This window comes from Delphinapterus leucas, chromosome 14, assembly GCF_059928025.1.
Source record: "Delphinapterus leucas isolate spDelLeu-1000000601 "Yukka" chromosome 14, BTC_Dleu_Yukka2, whole genome shotgun sequence".
Taxonomy (NCBI): Eukaryota; Metazoa; Chordata; class Mammalia; order Artiodactyla; family Monodontidae; genus Delphinapterus; species Delphinapterus leucas.
The window spans coordinates 87,082,339-87,098,670 of NC_143142.1; the positions used below are offsets into that span (position 1 = coordinate 87,082,339).

Consider the following 16,332-nt stretch of genomic DNA (forward strand, 5'->3'; position numbering starts at 1 on the left):
ATTCTATTTCCAAGATTTTGGATCATCTTTACTATCACTATTCTGAATTCTTTTTCAGGTAGACTGCCTATTTCCTCTTCATTTGTTAGGTATGGTGGGTTTTTATCTTGCTCCTTCATCTGCTGTGTGTTCTTCTGTCTTCTCATTTTCCTTATCTTACTGTGTTTGGGGTCTCCTTTTTGCAGGCTGCAGGTTCGTAGTTCCTGTTGTTTTTGGTGTCTGTTCCCAGTGGCTAAAGTTGGCTCAGTGGGTTGTGTAGGCTTCCTGGTGGAGGGGACTAGTGCCCGTGTTCTGGTGGCTGAGGCTGGATCTTGTCTTTCTGGTGGGCAGGTCCACGTCTAGTGGTGTGTTTTGGAGTGTCTGTGGGCTTATTATGATTTTAGGCAGCCTCTCTGCTAATGGGTGGGGTTGTGTTCCTGTCTTGCTAGTTGTTTGGCATAGGGTGTCCAGCACTGTAGCTTGCTGGTCATTGAGTGAAGCTGGGTGCTGGTGTTGAGATGGAGATCTCTGGGAGATTTTCACCGTTTGATATTATGTGGAGCTGGGAAGTCTCCTGTTGACCAGTGTCCTGAAGTTGGCTCTCCCACCTCAGAGGCACAGCACTGAGTCCTGGCTGCAGCACCAAGAGCCTTTCATCCACACGGCTCAGAATAAAAGGCAGAAAAAGGAGAGAGAGAGAGAGAGAGAGAGAGAGAGAGAGAGAGAGAGGGGGAGAGGGAGGGAGGGAGGGAGGGAGGGAAAGAAAGAAAGAAAGAAGGGAGGGAGGGAGGGAAAGAAAGAAAGAAAGAAGGGAGGGAGGGAGGGAGGAAAGAAAGAAAGAAAGGGAAAGAGAAAGAAAGGAGGGAGGGAGGGAGGGTAGGAAGGAAGGAAAGAGGAAAGAGGCTAAAATAAAGTAAGAAAAAATAAAGTTATTAAAATAAAAAATAGTTAAGAAAAAATGTTTTTAAAAAGAAAACAAAACAACAAAAAAAAATGGACGGATAGAACCCTAGGACAAATGGTGGAAGCAAACCTATACAGACAAAATCTCACACAAAAGTATACACATACACACTCACAAAAAGAGAAAAAGGGGAAAAAATATATACATTTTTGCTCCCAAAGTCCACCTCCTCACTTTGGGATGATTCGTTGTCTATTCATGTATTCCACAGATGCAGGTGCATCAAGTTGATTGTGGAGATTTAATCCACTGCTCCTGAGGCTGCTGGGAGAGATTTCCCCTTCTCTTCTTTGTTCTCACGGCTCCCGGGGCTCAGCTATGGATTTGAACCCGCCTCTGCGTGTAGGTCGCTGGAGGGCATCTGTTTTTCGCTCAGACAGGACGGGGTTAAAGGAGCCGCTGATTCGGGGGCTCTGGCTCACTCAGGCCGCGGGGAGGGAGGGGCACGCAGTGTGGGGCGGGCCTGCGGCGGCAGAGGCCGGTGTGACGTTGCACCAGCCTGAGGCGCGCCTTGCGTTCTCCCGGGGGAGTTGTCCCTGGGTCCCGGGAACCTGGCAGTGGCGGGCTGCACAGACTCCCCGGAAGGGGTGTGTGGATAGTGACCTGTGCTCGCACACAGGCTTCTTGGTGGCGGCAGCAGCAGCCTTAGCGTCTCATGCCCGTTTCTGGGGTCCGCGCTTTTAGCCACGGCTCGCGCCCGTCTCTGGAGATCCTTTAAGCAGCGCTCTTAATCCTCTCTCCTCGCGCACCAGGAAACAAAGAGGTAAGAAAAAGTCTCGTTACTTCGGCAGCTCCAGACTTTTCCCTGGACTCCCTCCCGGCTAGCCGTGGAGCACTAGCCCCCTGCAGGCTGTGTTCACTCTGCCAACTCCAGTCCTCCCTGTGCTTCGACCAAAGCCCAAGCCTCATCTCCCAGCCCCGCCCGCCCCGGCGGGGGAGCAGACCAGCCTCTCGGGCTGGTGAGTGCCGGTCGGCCCTGATCCTCTGTGCAGGAATCTCCCCGCTTTGCCCCCCGCACCCCTGTGGCTGCGCTTTCCTCCGTTGCTCCGAAGCTTCCCCCTCCACCACCCGCAGTCTCTGCCCGAGAAGGGGCTTCCTAGTGTGTGGAAACCTTTCCTCCTTCACAGCTCCCTCCCACTGGTTCAGGTCCTGTCCCTATTCTTTTGTCTCTGTTTATTCTTTTTTCTTTTGCCCTACCCAGGTACGTGGGGAGTTTCTTGCCTTTTGGAAGGTCTGAGGTCTTCTGCCAGCGTTCAGTGGGTGTTCTGTAGGAGCTGTTCCACGTGTAGATGTATTTCTGATGTATTTGTGGGGAGGAAGGTGATCTCTGCGTCTTACTCTTCCGTCATCTTTCTGATTCCCCTTCTTTTTTTAAGAAAAAGTAAATTTATTTATTTATTTTTGGCTGTGTCGGGTCTTTGTTGCTGTATGCGGGCTTTCTCTAGTTGCAGTGAGCACGGGCTACTCTTCATTGTGACGTGGGGGCTTCTCACTGCAGTGGCTTCTCTTGTTGCGGAGCATGGGCTCTAGGTGCGCAGGCTTCAGTAGTTGTGGCACATGGACTCAGTAGTTGTGGCATGTGGTCTCAGTTGTGGCACGTGGGCTCAGTAGTTGTGGCTCGCGGGCTCAGTAGTTGTGGCACATGGACTCAGTAGTTGTGGCTTGAGGGCTCTAGAGCGCAGACTCAGTAGTTGTGGCATGCAGGCTCAGTAGTTGTGGCTCATGGGCTCAGTAGTTGTGGCTCATGGGCTCAGTAGTTGTGGCTCACGGGCTCCGTAGTTGTGGCTTGCAGGCTCTAGAGCGCAGGCTCAGTAGTTGTGGCGCACGGGCTCAGTAGTTGTGGCTCACGGGCTCTAGAACGCAGGCTCAGTAGTTGTGGCACACGGGCTTAGCTGCTCCGCAGCATGTGGGATCCTCCCGGACCAGGGCTTGAACCCGCGTCCACTGCATTGGTAGGCGGATTCTTAACCACTACGCCAACAGGGAATCCTGGGTTCCCTCTTGACTTCTCTGCTTTGCCCGTTTGGAGCTATGCCTTTCTGGTTCCAGTACGTTTGCCACCACTTACCCTGACTGTCCCCTGGTGTCCCATCCCCCAGGGTCTGAGTCCAGCTTGTGTCCCCCGTGTGCCCTCTCTCTAACTTACGGCCTCCGACTGCAGCCTGGTCCCCCAGCGCCGGAGCGGGCCCGTCCCCCAGAGCCCTACTCCAGGCCAGCAGTACCACCTACACACGCTCTCTCTTCTGCTTCTCATCTCCAGTCTGTTGTTGGATGTCACCCGTACCCGGTGCTGATGGGCACATCTGGTGTCTCTCTGTGGCGCCAAGGCCCCTGAAGCTTGAGCCCCTCTCACGCAGGCTCCTCTGCCGTCTTCCTCAGCATCCTCCCTGCCCCACTTCACTCCAGCTGCCGGGCCCCACGTGGGCTCCGTCGTGCTCTGCCCAGCTGCAGTCGGATGGCACCCTGCCTCGGGGGCAGACCACACACCCTCCCACGTGCACAACCCAGCAGTGCGGGTGTCAGAGGCCAAACACCGGGCTTCTTGATCGAGTCCATCCGGTATGAGTGGTGTCCGTGCTCTGACTGGCAGATCCTTGTACTGGCTGCTTCTCCTAAGGAACAAGAGACATTTCTGGTAGGAGGGGCCAAGTAGACGTCCCCCAAACGGACCCAGTTTCCCTTCAGTCCCCAACTCAGTGACTCTGGAGCAAAGCCGCGTGCCTGGAAGGGCTGCCCAAGGTCAGGGTCCCCGCCGAAGACGTGATGCAGGCGATGTGTCCCCTCACATCTCTGTTCAAATCGTTTGTCCTGCAAAAACAAACAAGGAAACGAAACAAAGCAAAGCACCAGGTGTATTGTGGTGAGGGATTGCGGATGACCGTGGTGAAGCTCAGAGTCTCGGGGACTGTGACGCCGCCTCCTGTCAGCTGCCGGCGCCCGCGCAGTGGGCCAGGCCCAGAGTAGCCATGGCGGCGGCGAAGGAGGACGGCCTGGCTCCCTCTGCAGGGCTGTTCCTGACACTGCAGGGCACCCACCCGGCCGCTCACAGGGTCCACTCTGAGACCCCACTGAGGGACCAGCCACGGGGGATCCCGTGGCCTCCCGGTGGCAGCTTGGGCAGACCAGATTCCTTCCCACCTGGCAGGGACAGTGGGAAGGGACACCTTCCTGGACCCCAGGGGATAGGAATGGACTCCAGTTCTGGACGGTGCCGCATGCTGAGGCATGCTCCCCCCCCCCAAAAGGGCAGGTGTGGTGATGTCCCCACAAGCTTTCCTCCCCCCAGCCAGGCAGATGGTTCTGGGAAGCGCTTCATGAGGCTCCTCAGAAGGTCCCCAGGGGGGTCCACGGTGGCCCCAGCTGGAGACTACAGCCCCGCGTTGGCCTCCCTCCCCTGTTCTGCTCCCTGGGGCCCCGTTCCCAAATACGCCCCCAGCACACAGGGCTCTGCTTTTGGAAGAAGCAGGCCAGGACCCCTCTACTCCCCAAACGCTCATTTTATGAAAATGAGGACGTGATAGGAGGAGTCCTCTTGTGCATCATTGATTGAGGAAAACAAATAGTCCCATTAGCCTTTCCCGGTCTTATCTGAAATTTCAAAGGCTGTACAGCCTCACCTACTTTTTTGACACTCTCCTTTTACCGCCAGGGGAATTGCCAGTGCCTGAAAGGATGAGGTCCTCTGGAGAGTCAAAGAGCATAGCCTCTGAAGAAGGGAGAGAAATGAGGAGGAGGAAGGCTTCCAGGCAGGCCAGGGGCGCGGCCAGGAAGAGGGGAGGGGCGAGCCGGAGCCAGGTCGGAAACTCGGCTCAGCAGCCAATATGGTGCCCAGAGCCCAGAGGCTTAGAAAGGGGCCTGTCGGGCGCAACAAGGGCTGACCTTCGCTGAAGGCCGTCCACGTGCCCAGTGCTGTGTAAGACTTACACACACCGTTTACACTTCACAACAGCCTCTGAGGGAGGCAGACGGGAAGCAAGGCAGGGGCGATCCTTCAGTCCATTGGCTTTTCCAACACGCAGAGCTCGGCGGTCCAGCTCTGGGGACTGGGCTCTCAGGTCAACCTTGGGCTGTTGACATTAACTGTCTAAATGGACGGCGATTGTCTCATTCTAGACTGGACTTTTCACTGAAGCTTTTTCATCGTGTTTTATTCGTATTCACTTCTGTTCCTAAACGTGTTCAGCCCAACACCAACACACAAAGTGCCAGGTTGTCACAATCGCCTGGGATAGGCTTGTGATTTTCTACCTACAACTTTGCTGTCTGTTTCAGACCTTAGCTGAGGATAAAGCGAAAGCTTCAGTTTCCTTCCTCTTGTGGTCAGAAATATTACTCAACTTTTGTGGACTTCTTAATGTAGCCATTTCCTGTGTCTTAAAGGTAAGTTTCAGGGCTTCCCTAGTGGAACGGTGGTTAAGAATCCGCCTGCCAACGCAGGGGACATGGGTTTGAGCCCTGGTCCGGGAAGATCCCACATGCTGTGGAGCAGCTAAGCCCACGAGCCACAACTACTGAGCCTGCGCTCTAGAGCCCGCGAGCCACAACTACTGAGGCCACGTGCCACAACTACTGAAGCCCGCGTGCCTAGAGCCCGTGCTCCGCAACAAGAGAAGCCACCACGAGAAGCCCACGCACCACAAAGAAGAGTAGCCCCTGCTCGCCGCAACTGGAGAAAGCCGGCATGCAGCAACGAAGACCCAACACAGCCAAAAATTTAAAAGTAAATAAATAAAATAAATAAGTTTATTAAAAAAAGGTAAGTTTCAAAAATCTTTGAATCATAAAAGTGTTAGAACTAGCGAGAACATTTAGCAACCACTTGCTTTATGTTAATAAACTGAGTCTCAAAGAAGTTAAGTGCCTTATACCATGAGTAAATATAAGTCACCGTAAGAACTCTGGCCTCCTGTCTCCCATTCATTGGTGTCACTATACAGAATATCTCTTGGAAAGATCTGGTATGCAATAGAAAGTTGCATCGTCTTTGCTACACATCATTGGAAATTAAAACTCACCTTTGGTATAGTCAGCATGTCTAAAGTTATGCTATTAACAAGACCTACCTCTGGGAGCAGTAGGTATTGTTACTGTCAACTGAAAGAAAAAACTCACAGCATAAGAGCTGTGAGTTTTAAGTTTTATTCAGGGTCTTACTGAGGACTATAGCCTGGGAGACAGCCTCTCGGGAGCTCTGAGTAAACTGCTCTGAAGAGGCTGGGGGAGAGTCCAGTGCTTGGGCTCAAGCATCAAGTATACATCTTGATAAAACACTACTTATTGCTAGTCACAAAGAACAGACATCTCAAGTTAATGATTTTAGTGCTTTTCTATGTACAGAAAGATGCAAGAATCTGAGTTCATTAAAATTCTTGCTGAAATACACTTCTGCCTGTCTAAGGGGCCTGCTTGTCCAAGCACAGAGCACCCTGTTCCCATCATTCCCTCCGTCTGAGGCAGAGGGTACTGCTGGTCAGCAGCTGTAGTGGGTTAACCCTTGCAGAACTGCACAAAGCTCTCTGTTCTTCTTTGTTTACATTATGTATGTTATGTATGTTAAGGTATTGTTATGGACTGAACATGTGTGTCCCCCCAAAATTCACGTGTTGAAACCCAACCCCCTGTGTGATGGTGTTAGGAGGTGAGGCCTGTTGGAGGAGATTAGGTCATGAAGGTGGAGCCCTCGTGGTGGGATTAGTGCCCTTGTAAATGAGGCCCCAGAGAGCTCCCTCGCCCCTTCTGTCACGTGAGGACACAGCAAGAGGATGGCCGTCTGCAACTCAGAGGAGAGCTTCCCCAGAGCCCGACCATGCTCTCACCTGATCTCAGGCTTTCAGCCTCCGGAACCATGAGAAATAAATGTCTGCTGTTTATGAGACATGCAGCCTATGGTACTTTGTTATAGCAGCCTGAATGGACTGAGGTATGACAAAACTAGGAAATAAATATAATTTAAGTCTGCATGTTGAGCTCCCCAGGCAGACAGTGCTGGATGAATGTTGGTGTGTGTTAAGCCTCCTGCACCATGGGTCATAATAGTCCATCTGTTTGAACGTAGAGACATCTAACCGAGGCTGCAGCCTATGAGACGTGAGCATCCATGGATACTATGAGGGTTGTCTAGCTTTAATCATATGTCCACAGAAATGATTCTATGTTATTGCTGCTATTTCACTTTAATTGGGAGATTTAAATAATATACCCCAAAATGTTGTATGCATTACAACAGATGGTATAGGAAATAATTTTAGGCAACACCCCAACAAATATGTTTTATTTAAATATCTCTGTATTTCATATGTATTAAAATATATTGCAGAACACATATTGATTAAAAAACTGGTACCCAAAATAAAGTTAAAACTCAACACCAAGAAACCAAACAGCCCAATTTTAAAAATGGGCAAAGATCTGAATAGTTACCTCATGAGGGAAGATGTGCAGATGGCAAGTAAGCATATGAAAAGATGCTCTGAATCATATGTCATTAGAGAATTGCAAATCAAAACAGCAGTGAGATACCAGGACACACCAATCCGGAACACTGACAGCACGAAATGCTGGCGAGACTGTGGAGCAACAGGAACTCCATTCATTGCTGGTGGAGACGCACAAGGGTGCTGCCACTTTGGAAGACAGTTTGGCGGTTCCTTATCAAACTAAATGTAGTCTCATTATGTGATCCAGAAAGCACACTCCCTGGTATTTACCCAAAGGAGGTGAAGACTTATGTTCACACAAAAACCTGCATGGATGTTTATAGCAGCTTTGTTCATAGTCGTGAAAACTTGGAAACAAACAAGATGTCCTTCAGTAGGTTAACGGATACGTAAACTGTGGTTCAGACAATGGAATGTTACTCAGCACTAAAAAGAAATGAGCTATCAAGCCACAGAAAAGACACGGAGGAATCTTAAATGCACATGGCTTACAGAAAGAAGCCGGTCTGAACAGGATACGTACTGCATGATTCTGACTATATGACATTCTGGAAAAGGCAATATAGAGACAGTAAAAAGAGCAGTGTCGGCCAGGGGTTCAAGGCGGGTGGGGAGAGGGTGATTAGGTAGAACACAGAGAAATCTGAGGGCAGTGAAACTATTCTCTGTGATACTGTAATGGTGGACACATAACACACTTGTTAAAGCCCATAGAACTGTACAGAAATGGACATTAAATTATGAAATTTGGTTAATACTAATGTGTCAATATTGGTTCATTAACTGCACCCAATGTAACATACTAATGCAAGGTCTTATTAATAGGAGAAAGTGTGTATATTGGGGGGAGGGTACGTGGGAACTCCCTGTACCAGATGCTCAATTTTTCTGAAAATGTAAAACTGCTCAAAAATCAACTATTAATTTAAAAAACCCTCAGGTGCTCACCTCGGCAGCACATAGACTAAAATTGGAACGATACAGAGAAGATTAGCATGGCCCCTGAGTAAGGATGACACGCAAATTCCTGAAGCGTTCCATATTAAAAAAAAAAAAAAACTCAGAGTTGTTGCTCAATGAATATCGTTATTATAAGCGTCCAGTATGTGCCAATGACCGCTTCAGCGCTGGAGGTCAGGCCTGTATCGTAAACGGCCCGGGTCTGCGCTGCTGCGGGGAGAGTGCAGGCGGCGCGATCTGCCACCAGGTGGCGCTCCTCCTCCCCGACTCAGTCTCTCTCATTTCTTCATTTTCTCCATTCTGCTCCTGTCTTCTCCTTCTTTCCCTTCCCGTGTGTACACTGTCATCCCTGGATCTAGTCACCTGGGTATGGAACCCAGCCCCGCCGTTTCCACGAGGGCGGCCTCCACCTTGGCGGGGGGGCGCGGGGAGCTCCGGTGCCCCGGGCGGCACGTCGCAGCCTCTGGGTCCCGGCGCGGGTGGAAAGTGATGGTGACCGGCCAGGGCGCTGGGTGAGCGCGCGAGCCTGCTCCACCTGCATCAGTCCCGGGCCCGGGTCCCTTTCCCTGCTCCTCCCACGCCGCCCCTGCCTGTGTGATGAATCTCCAGACCCTGCAGCTCACCCGCTGAGACTCGGCCTCGCCCCCGGCTCCCCAGCCCGGGGTGGGGCGTTCACACCCGGACCACCCCGGGCTGGTCCCCAGCCTCACGCGCCTTGCCTCCCCTCAGATCTCTCCGCCTGGGGAAGCGGATTCGACAATCCAAAACCTAGCGGGGGAGACCCACCCTGCGCTAAGAGACCGGACAGCATCAAAGTGATTGTGTGACTGTGTGGCTGGGGGCGGGGTGGGGACGACGCGCTGGATGCGACAGAGGGAGGGCAACCAGCGGGCCCAGAGCGGGGACGCCCGGGTCAGGTCACCGCAGCGCGGGGGGACACAGGCTCGGGGCTGGGGAGGGGTCTCCGGGGGAATTAGAAAGGATCACGATGAACAACTTGGATTCTTCTTGCGATAGGGAAAAAGGCTGGTCCACGAAATTACGTTAGAATTAAAACTTGCATTTCTCAAATGACAAACCAAAATGGGCCACAGAATAGAAAGACATTTATAACACATTTACCTAATAAAATATTAGTATTCAGAATATATAAAGAATTACTATAGATCTTATAGTAAAAAACATAAACCTAATGCTTAAAATAGGCAAAAATAAAAACAGGCAAATCAGTGAAGAGGAAAAACAAGGGAAGAAAAGTTCAACCTCACTAGAAATTAGGAAAACTCAAATAAGACCCCACAGGTTGACAAAAACTAAGAAGTCTGGTCGTACCAGACGGTGATGAGGGTGTTTTCAGACACTGCTGGTAAGAATGTAGATTATTACAATCACACTGGAAAGTCATTTTAAATCTCAGTAACTCCACTCCTACAACCCAGCATACTTATGTCCACACGTATAAGAACGTTCAGAGCAGTCTTATTTGTAATAATAAGAAAAAGAGAAATAGCCTAAATTTCACCAACAGGATAAGAAAATTTAATACAGTTATATAACAACTGTTCACAGCAGTGAGAATGAACGAGATACAGATCTCATCACAGTATACAAAGAGAAAACAGATGCATGAAGATACATACATTCACAGGCACTGGGGCTGGCTGTGTTTAGGACTCAGGGCAAATGGGGTGGGACGTGCCCTCCCTTTAAACGTGGCTGGTTCTGTGGGCCCGGCCTCCCAGGGAGGCGCTGCCACTGAGCCACATGGTGAAGCTGGGCTCTGAGTTTGCTAGTGAATCATGAGTACATTTTCGTTTTTCTTACAGCCCAGAGTAACGCTCACACCTGTGATCAGTGGGCAAGCAGGACACCCCGACCCCTGATCCCTGGAAGTGTCCTGCTCAAGGGCCACTGACTTTAAACTGTTATCCAACAGACTCTCCCTGGAAAAAAAAAAAAAAAGTGTTTGATGGTTTTTGGTTGAAGCACAGAGCAGTCACAGAGTTAAAATTGCTCGGGACCTCAGGGAGACACTAGTTCAGCTTTCTCATTTTACGGCCTGAGACCTGGAAAGGTAAGGCGATTTTCCTGGGCTCACACAGCCTGACACCGCTGTTTTCTGTCAGCAACTCTGAGGAATCTATGGGAGAAAATGTGTTGGAAGTTTTAAAGCAATTGTTCTTTCTTCTGGTGTCTTAGAGTCTCCTCACTGATGGCAAACTTGATTTTTCCCGCTGTTCCACCCATCAGTGCTGATCAGGACCCACATCTGCTTTCCTTATTATCCAAGTCACTCTCCCCCTGCACACATCGTTTGCTTCCTTACTTGAGTGGTGTTTGAATGAAGTCATCCCTTACTGCACATCAGCTGACTGTGCTTTTTGAAATCATGCTCTTGGTGGCTCCCGAGTTTACCCCTAACCCCTGCCCCCGGTCGCTTTCTTGCTTTGTGCTCACGCCATCCCGTCCGTGTGGGCCTGTGCCTGTTTTCTTGGGCTACTGGGTGCTTCTTGAGAAAGTTGTGAGACAGGCTGATGGGTGTTACTACAGTTCTAGCTTATACCTGGTAACCATTTTATTTAACTACTTATCATAAGTTATTATTTCTATTATCATGTTATTTCAGTTTTCTTAGGTGCCAAACTATACACCTAGTAACCATTTTATTTAGTTATCATAAGTTATTATTTCTATTATCATATTATTTCAATTTTCTTAGGTGCCAAACTAAGTCGGTTTACTTCTGAAAGTACTCCAGGCAGTTTCAGCTTCAGGCAGATTTCAGAGTCTAGTTCAGTTTGGAATCTGTGAATTCAAGCAACTCTGGAGTGAACTCAGATTCCCACTCCCAGATCTCAGCTTCTCGAACGGCGAGGTATGTACTTTCATTTGCTCATCTGGTATGGGAAAGAGCACAGGGCTCTGGATACCTAGAGACCTGCTTTCCAATCTGAACTCCAAGACCTACTGTGTGACCTTAGGCAAGTTATTTAACCTCTTTTGAGAGAGTTTTGTAAAATGGGAGTCTACACTTCTATCCCTGGGACAACTGAAAGAGATTAAACGTGTAAATGTGCCTGGTGGCAAATTAATACCCAATGGTTTTGCTTGCATCTTCATTTTAACTTGAAAACTGGCTGCTGGTATTTAATTCTTGACAGATGAGAAACAAACAACAACAAATCAAAAAACCTAAACATTATTTCTATGACTTGAAAACTGTGCTAATGCTAAACTCTTCCGTAAAATTCAAGAGGAAGGAATACCTCACAATTCAATCTATTAGACCAGTATTACTCTGATAGTAAGACCAGAAAAACACATTACAAGGAAAACTACAGACTAATAACACTCATGAACATAGATGTGACAGTTCTTAACAAAATTTTAGCAAATCAAACATTCATTCGTGATAGAAACCCTCACCATCTAGGGGAAGAAGGGGATGTCCTCAACTATAAAAAACCTATAGCAAAAATATAATTAATGGGGAAAGACTGAATTCTTTCTAATATGAAAGAGGAAAAAAAAATTTGCTGTTATCGTGTCTATCCATTAGTACTAGAACTATTATTAGAGGTTCTAGCCAGTGCAACAAAGCAAGAAAAAAAAAAGGCTCCATATTGGAAAATAAGTAAAATACTTAATTTGTAGAAATCATAATCATTTATTTTAAAAACCTTGGGAATCTACAGAAAAAGCTAGACTGACTTATAAATAAGTTTAACAAGGTTTCTGGATAAAGAGACAATATTGAAAAATCAACTGAACAATCAAGTTGAAGCTAGATAAACAATATATTTAATTAAACCTCAAAAATACAAAATGGGAGGAATACATTTGACAAAAGATGGGCAACACTTAATCACTGAAAACTACAAATTGTAGCAAAGAGAAATTAAAGAAGACTTGAATAAATAAAGATACAGTGGTCATAGATTGGAGGACTTAATATTGTTAAGGTGTGAATTTACTCCAAATCAATCTAAGGATTCAAAGTAATTCTACTCAAAAACTCAGATTTTTTTTTAAAGAAATTGACAAGCTGATTTTAAAATTCAGGAAATGTCAAAATGACTTAGAATAGGCAAAACAACTTTGCAAAAGAACAAATTTAGAGAACTTAACACTACTTGGTTTCAAGACTTATTATAAAGCTACAGTATTAAAGACAGTGTAGCACTGGAGAAAAAATAAGCAAAAAAGTAATAGAACAGAACAGAGTTTAAAATAGACCAATACCGATATGATCATTTAATTTTAAACAGTGTTGGCATGGCATTTCAATGGAGAAATGCTAATCTTTTAAATAAAAGGTGCTGGAACAACTGGATAGTATATTGAAAAAAAATAAAACTCAACCCTTACCTCATACCATATACAAAAATTAACTCAAGATGGAGAAAGACCTAAAAATAAGAGCTAAAACTTCCAGAAGAAAACATAGAAAATCTTAGTGACTTTGCCAAAGTTTCTTAAAAATGATAAAAGTCATGGAACAACTGGTAGTTTAGACTTCAAAAAAATAAAAGCTTATGCTATTCAAAAAACACTTTATGGAAATAAAAAGGCAAGCCACATACTAGGAGAAAATATTGCAAAACATATATCTGACAAATAAATTATATTTGGAATATTAAAAAAACTCTACAATTTAACAATAAGATGACAATCCAATTAAAAATGGGCAAAAGATTTGAACAGACAAATACATCAAGGACAATACACGGACAGCAAAGCAGCAGATGGAAAGATGCTCAACATAATTAGTTATTAAAGAAAGGCAAATTAAAACCACAGTGAGATACCACTACACACCCACTAGAAAGAGTAAAATTCAAAAGGCTGACCATTCCAAGTGCTGGTGAGGAAGTGAACCAACTGGAAGGTCATGCATTGTGGGTAGAAATGTAAGACAGTACAACCACTTTGGAAAACAGTTTAGTAGCTTCTAGAAAAAGATACGACTACCGTATCACCCTGCCATGCCACTCCTAGGTATCTACCCCAGAGAAATGAAAAGTATATGTCCATGCCGAGACCTGACACAGATGTTCACAGCAGTTTTATCTGCAATCAGGGCTGGTATGAGGGCAAGGCAAGTGGGACATTTGCACAAACCTGACAGCGAGCACCTCCTTAAGTGTGCACACAAGGTGCCCTGCTTCTCTCACCCTAGTCCGGATCCTGTTTATAACAGTCAAAACGTGCAAACAATCTAAACCGCCATCTAAGGTGGGTGGTTAGAGAAGCCGTGGTCCCTCCACACACCGAAACGCTATTCTGTGCTTATTTCAACAGCGCGAAAAATGGGACAATACAGAGAAGATAGGCATAGTCCCTACACGGGGACGACTGCAATTCTGTGAAGCGTTCCGTATTTTTATAAAATAAATAAGTCCTAAGAATATAATGTAACCATAGTTACTAATGGTAACTATAGTTAGTAATACTGTATCGTATATCTGAAAGTTGCTAATAGATCTTAAAAGTTCTCAGCATGAGGAAAAAACTGTAACTGTGTGTGGTGATGGATGTTAACTAGACTTATTGTGATCATTTCACAATATTTACAATTATCAAATCATTATGTTGCACACCTGAAACTAATACAATGTTTTATGTCAATCATATCTCAAAACAAAAGGAAATAATATTTAGCAATAAAAAGTAATCAATTGTTGATTCATGCAACAACATGGATAAATTTCAAAACAATTATTCTGAGTGAAAGAAGTTAGACAAAAAGAATACATATTGTATGAATTCCATTTATACAAAATTTTAGAAAATGCAATTAATCTATAGGGACAAAAAGAAGATCAGTGGGTGCCAGGGAAATAAGTAGGAAGTAGGGGGAAGGAAGGAATACAAAGGGGAATAAGGAAGTCTCAGGGGTGACAGGATATATTCACAGCTTGATTGTGCTGATGGTTTCACAGCTGTATGTGTCAAACTTACTAAACTTTACTCTTTAGTATGTGTTTATTCTATGTAAATTACATCTCAATAAAGCTGTAAAAAATAAAATGAGGCACAATAAAAACTTAAAGACATTAATCCTTATTGGATCCTGACTGGGAAAACAAACTTCAGGGCCAATTGGGAGCATCTGAATATGGACTAGGTATTAACCATTTTAGGAGATTATTGGTAATTTCTGTAGGTATAATAATGGTATTGTGGATATGTAAGAAAATTCCAGTGTTCTTAGGAGATACATGCTGAACTATTTAGGGGTAAAATGGGATGTCTACAACTTATTTTAAATAGTTCGGAAAAAAGAAAGAAAAAAATAAATAGATAAAGCAAATATGGCAGAAATAGTAAGATGCTTGAATCTAGGTGTCAGTATACAGGTGTTCATTTGACTACTCATTCTTTCAGCTTTTTGAAAGGTTGGTTTGATAATTTTCTCATTAAAAAGCTGGAAAAATTTACCAAATGGATTTGAAAAAGAACCAAATTACAAGAGATACAACAGAAAATACCTGAATTATCAAACTCAATGAATAGGTTTAACTGAAGACATGGCAGAAGATAAAATCAGTGAACTGCAAAATAAATCTTAAAAAAGTATCCGTAATGCACTACAGAGAGAAAGAGAGGCAGAAAATATGAAAGAAAAGTTAAGAAACATGGCAAATAAAATGAGAAGGCCTATCATGAATCTGGTTGGGATTCCAGGAGAAAGAGAAATTTCACTTATAGTTTTCAATGAATTCTTGAAAGTGTAAATAAAAAGAATCCATACTTAGGCGTACCGTGATGAATATGTATGACACGAACGGCTGAGAGGCCTTAACAACTTCCAGTGAAGACGATAACCTCCAAAGAACAAAGACTGATGAGACTCTTCATCACCCATGACAGAAGCCGAGCTAAAAAATGGAGCACTGTCAGTGGACTCAAAGAAAATGATTGTCAACCTAGAATTATTTAACCAGAAAAAGTACTTTTAAGAATGAGGGCAGGGCTTCCCTGGTGGCGCAGTGGTTGAGAGTCCGCCTGCCGATGCAGGGGACGCAGGTTCGTGCCCCGGTCCGGGAAGATCCCACATGCCGCGGAGCGGCTGGGCCCGTGAGCCATGGCCGCTGAGCCTGCGCGTCCGGAGCCTGTGCTCCGCAACGGGAGAGGCCACAGCAGTGAGAGGCCCGCGTACCGCAAAAAAAAAAAGAATGAGGGCAAAATAATTTTCAGGTGAACAAAAAATGAGAGTGTTTGGCACTAGCCATGCTTACTAAGTGAAGTTGTACAGTACGTGTATGAGACAGAGGGAAAGAGAGCAGATGAAGGTCAGAGATGCAAGGAATGTGGAGGACAAAAAAATTGGAACATGGAGGTATATTTAGACAAATCAGACTAAATAAAAATAACAATATCTTTTGAAGCTTAAAAGTAGAATTAAAATACAGAACTACGTGGTATATAAATTAGGAGAAGGGTAAAGATATTTATTAACCTTCAACTTTTATAAGTATTATCTTGAAGTTTCTAGGGTTCCCTTACAGAATACAGCATATAACTTTCAAATTAGAAAGGAGAAAAAGTAGAATGAGAAAAAAATGTCAATCCAAAAGAAGGCGAGAAAGTAGAGAAAGGTAAACTTAGATGATGGAACAAATTGAAAGCAAAAAATAAAATAATAGGCACAAATATTTTTCATACTGTATTTAAAAAATCAACACCAGAAGGCAAGTACAAGACTACTCATAGCAGCATATGTTCATTTACAAACAAAACCGTATGACCCAGCAATGCCACTCCTGGGCAGATACCTGGAGAAAACCATAATTCAAAAAGACACATGCACCCCAATGTTCACTGCAGCACTATTTACAATAGCCAGGACATGGAAGCAACCTAAATGTCCATCAACTGAGGAATGGATAAAGAAGATGTGGTATATATATATACAATGGAATATTACTCAGCCATAAAAAGAGCAAAATAATGCCATCTGCAGCAACATGGATGGACCTAGAGATTGCC

The 16,332-nt window shown here is 45.5% G+C and overlaps 1 non-coding gene and 1 pseudogene across 1 annotated transcript; both read left to right on the top strand.

The window, feature by feature from the left end:
• Positions 1 to 8,320: 8,320 nt before the first annotated feature.
• Positions 8,321 to 8,427, top strand: LOC115803023 (U6 spliceosomal RNA). The gene has a single exon (XR_004023613.1). It is a non-coding gene; the product is annotated as a U6 spliceosomal RNA (small nuclear RNA).
• A 5,198-nt stretch (positions 8,428 to 13,625) lies between these two features.
• On the top strand, positions 13,626 to 13,725 carry LOC115803011 (U6 spliceosomal RNA; annotated as a pseudogene).
• Positions 13,726 to 16,332: the final 2,607 nt, after the last annotated feature.